This window comes from Microtus pennsylvanicus, chromosome 19 (assembly GCF_037038515.1).
Source record: "Microtus pennsylvanicus isolate mMicPen1 chromosome 19, mMicPen1.hap1, whole genome shotgun sequence".
NCBI classification, from domain to species: Eukaryota; Metazoa; Chordata; class Mammalia; order Rodentia; family Cricetidae; genus Microtus; species Microtus pennsylvanicus.
The window spans coordinates 28,949,873-28,957,328 of record NC_134597.1 but is presented as its reverse complement, the minus strand read 5'-3'; the positions used below and the strand labels follow the sequence as shown (position 1 = coordinate 28,957,328).

Here is a 7,456-nt window from a genome sequence, read left to right as displayed (position 1 = left end):
TAGTCTATGAAGGTCTACTAAGCCATAAGTACGGAATCTCTCAAAGTCAGAATTACTACATTCATGGGACATAATATCTTATACAGGCACCCACCAAATGCTATAGAGGTGATCTCTGATTTGCTGTAGGATAATGCTTTTGTACACTGTAAAGATTTGTCACTCATATTGGTTTAATAAAACTCCAATTGGCCAGTAGCCAGGCAGGAAATATAGGCAGTGTACCAGGCTAAGAGAATTCTAGGAAGAGAAATAACTGAGAGTCAGTCACCAGCAAGACACAGAGGAAACAGGATGAGAATGCCTTACTGAGGAAAGGTACCCAGCCACATGACTAAAATAGATAAGAATTACAGGTTAATCTAAGTTGAAAGAGATAGTTAATAATAAGCCTGAGGTAATAGGCCAAAACATTTATAGTTAATAACAGGCCTCTGTCTGTTTCTTTGGGACCAGGAGGGACAGAAACTTCTGTCTACAGTGATTGTCAACTCAGCAGGATCTAGAATTACCAAGGAGACAAGCCCCTGGGCATGTCTGTGACAGATTATCTAAATTAGATTCACTGAGGTAGGAAGACTCATCCTAACTGTGAATGAAACCTTTCCATGGACTAGAGTTCCCTACTGAATAAAAACAAAGAAGAGGGGTTGAAAAGGTGGCTCAGTTGTTGAGAATACCTGCTGTTCTTTCAGATGGTCCAGGTTTTGTTCCCAGCACCCACATTCTGGTTCACAACTATCTGTAACTCCAGTTCCAAGGGATTTGATGGCCCTCTTGGATACCAGGCACTAACAGAGTGCACATGGGTGTGTGTGTGTGTGTGTGCGCGCGCGCGCGCGCTCACACACACAATTTCACACAGGTTAACACTCAAACATGTAAAATAAATAAATCTACAAAGGAACACGACAGACAGGTAAAACCATCATCCATCTCTCTGCCTCTTGACTGAAGATGCATGTGAACTGCCATCCCAGCCACCATGCCTTCCCGGCCACAATAACCCAAACCATGCCCTTCCATCTTTAAGTTGCTTCTTGTCAAGAATTTGGTTACAGCGGTAAGAAAAGTAACCAACATGCCTTCTGAGGTCCTCAGACTACAACCAAAGTACCATGAGCAGGATGTAAAGGCAGCAATTCCACCCCATACCCCCTGGGCTCCCTTTTGGTCGCTCTCTCCTCCACCCTCCCGCTTTCCCCTGAAGCAGCTAGTCCCTGCTCCCTGCTCATAGCTGTCCTTTGTGGACTCGGGAGAGGAGGATGGAGAACAATGAGACATGGCAGCTAAAGAGCTTCCGCTCAAACCGCTCAGGTCCCTGCACCCCCTTTAGAAACTGCTGTTTCCTCAACATGACCCCACATGTGCCTGGAGTCTTCTGGGGACCTCAGCTGACCCAGTGCCTCAGTCTCCCCTAGTGTCATGTTGGGTCAAGGCAACATCCCACCCCTCTTGGCTTTGCTAAGGTCAGGGAGGAAATGGTTCCTGGGACATCAAGGGGCAGGTGGAAGGCCTGAGCTCAGGGTTCCCGGCACAACAACAGGCAGACATTGTTCTGGTCTGTAACTCTCCTTTCTCTAGGCTGGACTCGCCCTCAACACATGAAAGCCACGGTTGTATCATCAGCCAGCCGGTGTCAGCCCTACCAGGGCTCTAAACACCAGGGTGTTTTTCTAACCCTCCCACCCTCCACCCACCTCTTGTTCTTTCAGGAACAAATCCTTACCAGACTTCCCAAATTCAGAGGAGAGAAAAGAAAGAGCTGCTTCCATTTTGATTGTGGATGAAAATAAACCAATTGTAACTTTCTTACTCAAAATCGGATTGGGAAATGAACTGGTCCTGGGCTGAATTTGACTGTTAAAAGACAAATGTGAAATTGCTTCTGAGGTGTTTTTGGAAATTCACGGACGGTGGCCAGAAGACACGCTGCTGAGCTGTGGTTATTGGCACGGCGATTCAAAGCGGGAAATTCCTTACATAACTGGGAGCAGAGACTCCAGCTCCTCCCTAGGCTCTCTGTTCCCAGACTGCTACCCACTGGGTCTGACCGAGGCTGGCTGTCCACTTACTGTAAGGAACAGCAAATGTTCATGCTGATTCTTCCGGGCCAGAGTTCAGGGGGGAAGATAAGAGAGACACTAACCACTCTCTCCATAAAGTTTGCATGTGTCTTCTTCTATCTAAGTGATGCAGCCAATGAGCAACCAAGACATTCTCTCCTGAGAAGTTGCCATTCTAAAATAATCCTTCTGGTATCATACGCATCCCCACTTTCCACCTCTCTGACCTCTAACACAGAGAGAGAGAGAGAGTCAGAGACAGAGACAGAGAGACAGAGTCAGGGTAGGCTAGCTGCTACAACAAACACCCCCAACACCTCAGAGAATTAGCACTATGAAAGTTTCACATTTGCTCACATTTAATATCTGCTGATCTTGCCAAACTGGGCCATGACTAGAAAGGGGTTGGGGGGGGGGGTGTTTGTTTGTTTTCTAAATCTCATTTCTTGCTTTCTAAGTCACAATTCTTTGGAGACGAGGAGCTTGACATTTCTATGGAACCGAGAGGCTCTTCTTCACAGTTTGGAACATAAAGAACAGATCCCAGAGTGCTTCGTTTGAGCCCCACAAAGTTGGCAGACCTGATCCAAAGTGCTCATCCAGCCCAGGCATTGGTGGGACTAACCCTTACTCTCGTGACATGCTGCTCTGGCAAGCAGAACTTCCAGCAACAGCGAGGTGTTGCAGTCTCTCACATAGACATGGGAGCTGAATTGTCCTTGTGATCATGGCAGAGAATACTCTACCCACATGGGCATGGTGGGACGACATTCCAGCATGGCCTGGCACATGCCTGTGTGTAACTGAGTCAGGGACGATGGCGGTCCTGGAGGCTGGATGACTCGTCTGCATTGGAGGTTGGTACTTGGTGACTTCAGCTGTGTCTCTGCGGTCAGGCCAGGTTACTGATGGGTTTCAAATAGAATCCAGAGGTGCTGGCTGCGTAGACAAAAAGGGAGGATTCGGTAGACTCAGACTCCGGGTTCCAAGCCCGTAGTTGGAAGCTAGTACAGGCATTCTCACTGTTCAAAGCATGTGGCTGCTTCCTTACGTTCATCTGCTCGTTCATTCAGCACTTCCCCTACAGACTGAATGGGTCCATTCATCTTGTCCATCAACCCTTCCCTTGGCTATGCCTCTCTGTGTCCAGGTGGCTGACTTCTGTAGACCACGTCACCAAGCTCTCTTGCCTTTGGGCTGCCAGATGGGTCAGGATATTTGGAGGCAAGAGGTGGAAGTTGAAAGACAAGAGCCCAGAGAGGGACAGCAGGAGAACAGCAAGACCGAAGGTTGCCCAGCTTCAGAGCCAATCGGAAAACATCCAGGGAGCTCTGTTCCCATGGGGTCCTTTGGACAACATCTTGCATGTTTACAAAATAAACTCTATGAGAAAACAGGTACCAGAAGCCGGCAAGTATCAGAATCAGGAGGACTAACTTCTTGAGATGCGATCATGTGCTGGGCCAGCTCTTAAAGGACACCAAGAGCCCACTGCTAGCATTTCAGAACCTTGCTTGTTGCTTTGTAACCTATTTGGTAACTTCAGATCAGCTTTGGTGGGAGTATTTTCACCAAAGAAATTGGCAAGCCACTTAGGGCTTCTACCCACTCCCTGAGCACTGGTTGACCAAACCTCCACTTAAGGGTTCTCAAAACAGAAGTCTGTGAGGCAGGCTAAGGGATTCATTTTGCAAGCAGAATCTTACAGGCTCAGGCTGAAACCCCAGCTCCCCTAACAGGTGACCTTAGGCAGATTCCTTGACCCCTCTGAGCCTGTTTCTTCAAGTGTACATAGTACCTATGCACGGAACACTTAGTCTGTAGCAGGTATTGGTCTCAGAGCTTACACACATTCGTTCCTAGATGCCTAGAAGCAATCCCTGGAAAGGAAACTCTTAGTCCCCCTCTTCCACTGAGTGGGGTATGGAGGCAAAGGCAGACAGGGACTACCCTAAGATCTCATAGTGACGGGCAGAGTCTCAAGAGCAAACAGCCTGACCTGAGAGCCCAGTCTGGCTTCCAGCTCTGCACTCTGACCGGTGGTCACCAGCCACCTCACACTACAGAGGACTTCAGTTTGGTTAACTGAAATTGAAGGATGTGATGTGAGACACATATAAGACATTTCAGAGATTTTTGTACTGTGCGTGTGTATGGGCATATATGTGTGTGCACATGTGTGTGTGTATTACTGTTAATACTGTATAGTAAATTAAATAAGCAGAATTAGATTTATTACACCTGTTTCTCTGTCTTTAAGGAGGCTGGTAGAATTTGTAATTGCATCTGGGTCTAGTGTGTCTGTTGTAAGCATTGACCTGTTAGCACAGGGAAAGGGCCTAGCACGGAACCCTAAACAAACTAAACACCGAGAGTCATTATTCATATTAGTGACATCAGTGTCTTTCACCATAAAGCCGGGAGCTCTGAAGGAAGTAAGGGAGACCTCATGGTGTCCTCTCTGGTAGCCTGGTCACTATCTCCACAGGCTAGAAAACCCCAAAGGTAGAAGATCCTTCAAAGTTTGTCAAGCTTTAGTGTTCTCCTCTGGGGGACAGAGGAGGTGGGGAAGTGGTACTTAATTAAGGACATGGCTAAGGCATGTCTACAGCAGTACTTTCATGTGCCTGTACATGTTTGGGGAGGGGCAAGTGAGCATGCGCATGTGCATGCGTGTGAGACCCATGTCGAGTATCTTCCTCAGCTACTCTCCACCTTAATCGCTGAGACACCAAACCTGGAGTTCACCAATCCGGGTAGTCTGGCTGGTGAGTGAGCCCCGGGGATCTCTTCTCTCTGTCTCCCCAGCTCTGAGGCTGCAGACATGTTCAGCTGCACCTGTTTACTTCATGAGGACGGGGGATCAAACTCAGGTCCTCTTGCTGACACAGCAAGAGCTTTATCTGCTGAGCCAAATCCCCAATATTTTTTAAGTGATCATGGGAAAACACTCCCATTTTGAGAGAAATTAAATGGCTTGGTCCCTAAACTGGGCACAGCACAAAGAGGTGCAGTGGCCTCAAGGTCATATTGTAGGCTTGGTCCCCAGTGTTAAAAAGTAGTAAAACCGCAGGCGGATCTCTGTGAGTTCGAGACCAGCCTGGTCTACAAGAGCTAGTTCCAGGGCAGGCTCCAAAACCACAGAGAAACTCTGTCTCTAAAAGAACCAAAAAAAAAAAAGTAGTAGAACCTTCAAGATGCGGGGGAGGGAGGGCACTTGGTGCAAAGTAACTACATCATTGGAAATGATTAATGTAGCTCTCTGGGGACCCTAATTAGTTACCTTGAAAGGTTTTGCAAATAGACAAAGTCTGACCTTTGAAACTCTCTGGATTCCTGGATCGCCAGGAAATCCCTTCCATACTAACATTCCCCATTGGGTTGTCTTCTGCCATCAGATCCTAACCAGAGCTATGCAGAAGCTGGTGTCAGGCTCTTGGCTCTTCAAAAGAATAAGCTCGATTGAAGGGACAGAAGAATGGATCCTGTCTCGTTCTTATAAGACCTCTCAGATCTGATCCTTGGAAGGAAAGTCAATAATGACAATCACGGGACATACAGATGTTGTGAAAGATGTGGCTTGGGTGAAAAAAGACAGTTTGTCCTGCTTGCTACTGAGTGCCTCGATGGATCAGACGGTTCTCTTATGGGAATGGAATGTGGAGCAGAACGAAGTAAAAGCCTTACACTGCTGCAGAGGTCATGCTGGGAGTGTGGACTCCATAGCGGTCAACAGCTCAGGAACTAAATTTTGCAGTGGCTCCTGGGATAAGATGCTAAAGATCTGGTCTACTGTTCCTACAGATGAAGAAGATGAAATAGAAGAATCCACAAATCGGCCAAGAAAAAAGCAGAAAACAGAGCAATTGGGGTTAACAAGGACTCCCTTGGTGACCCTCTCTGGCCACACTGAAGCAGTTTCCTCGGTGCTTTGGTCCGATACTGAAGAAATCTGCAGTGCATCTTGGGATCACACAATTAGAGTGTGGGATGCTGAGTCTGGTGGCCTTAAGTCAACTTTGACGGGAAATAAAGTGTTTAATTGTATTTCCTATTCTCCTCTCTGTAAACGTTTGGCCTCTGGAAGCACAGATAGGCATATTAGACTGTGGGATCCCCGAACTAAAGATGGTTCTTTGGTGGCCCTGTCCCTCACCTCACATACAGGTTGGGTAACATCAGTGAAGTGGTCTCCTACCCACGAACAGCAGCTGATTTCAGTCTCTCTAGAGAACATTGTCAAGCTGTGGGACACAAGAAGTTGTAAGGCTCCTCTCTATGATCTAGCTGCTCATGAAGACAAAGTTCTAAGTGTGGACTGGACAGACACAGGGCTACTTCTGAGTAGAGGAGCAGACAACAAATTGTATTCCTACAGATACTCACTTCCTACTTTCCATGTAGGGGCTTGAACATGAAGGATTGTTCAAAAATATTGTTGGGTTTTGTTTTGTTTTTTGTGTCTTACTGTTGTGTCATAAACTGTGAATGAAATTGGAGAGGACTGGGGATGTCGCTCAGTTGGGAGAGGGCTTGCCTAAGATGTGCGAAGACCTGAGTCCTGTCTCTAACACGTGGAAAGAAAGTCGGTTTGGTAGTTCATTCCTGTAATCCCAGAACCTGGGAGATTAGCAGCAAGAGAGTCAGAAGTTCAAGGTCACCCACCCCCCACTGTAAAGTGAACTCAGAGGCAGCCAGAGTCTATGGCTAATCCTCCAATACCACTGTCAGTGCAGAGATATGTGTATAATGGTTCATCTTTCATAATAGCTGCATTTTACTCTTTGTCTTTCCTTTTTATAAAACACAATAAATGTGTGGCCTGAATTCTTTACCCTAAAAAAAAAAGAAGAAGAAGAAGAAGAAGAAGCTAAATATACCTCTTTTCTTTACAAATCATCGAGCCTCAGGCATTGTACTATAGCAATGGAAAGCACCTATTGCAAGCATCATGGATGTGAATGGGAGCTCTCCCTCAGCCTCCCGAGTAATCATCTGCGTCGCTTCACAAGGCAATACTTGTTTTCCATGCCACCTGTCCATTTATGCCCCTCACTCACATCCTGCCCACTCCCCACCTACCCAGGACCTAGGAAAGGTGCTGGACCCCAAGATCCACAGGTCTATCTCCAGGGAAGCGTAGCAGAGACACTCCACCTCAGTACTACAGGGACTGTGCTGTCGCACAGGCAACTCTGAGCTTCACCAGCCCCACTGTCTGGCAGGCAATCTCCCAGCTCCTCTTCCAGCCCTCAGTCCTGGCTCTGAAGTAGTATGTGTGGACAGGGGTGGCGGGGCGGTGGGGGGCGGTGGCGGGGTGGAGGGGTGAACAGCCAACTTTTTGCCGGGCTCTCTAACAAGTTCCGCGGGTCTGTTTGTTAAAGAAAAAT

The 7,456-nt window shown here is 47.4% G+C and overlaps 1 pseudogene; it reads left to right on the top strand.

The window, feature by feature from the left end:
- The first annotated feature begins 5,524 nt into the window (after window positions 1–5,524).
- On the top strand, window positions 5,525–6,520 carry LOC142838123 (ribosome biogenesis protein WDR12 pseudogene; annotated as a pseudogene).
- The last annotated feature ends 936 nt before the right edge of the window (window positions 6,521–7,456 follow it).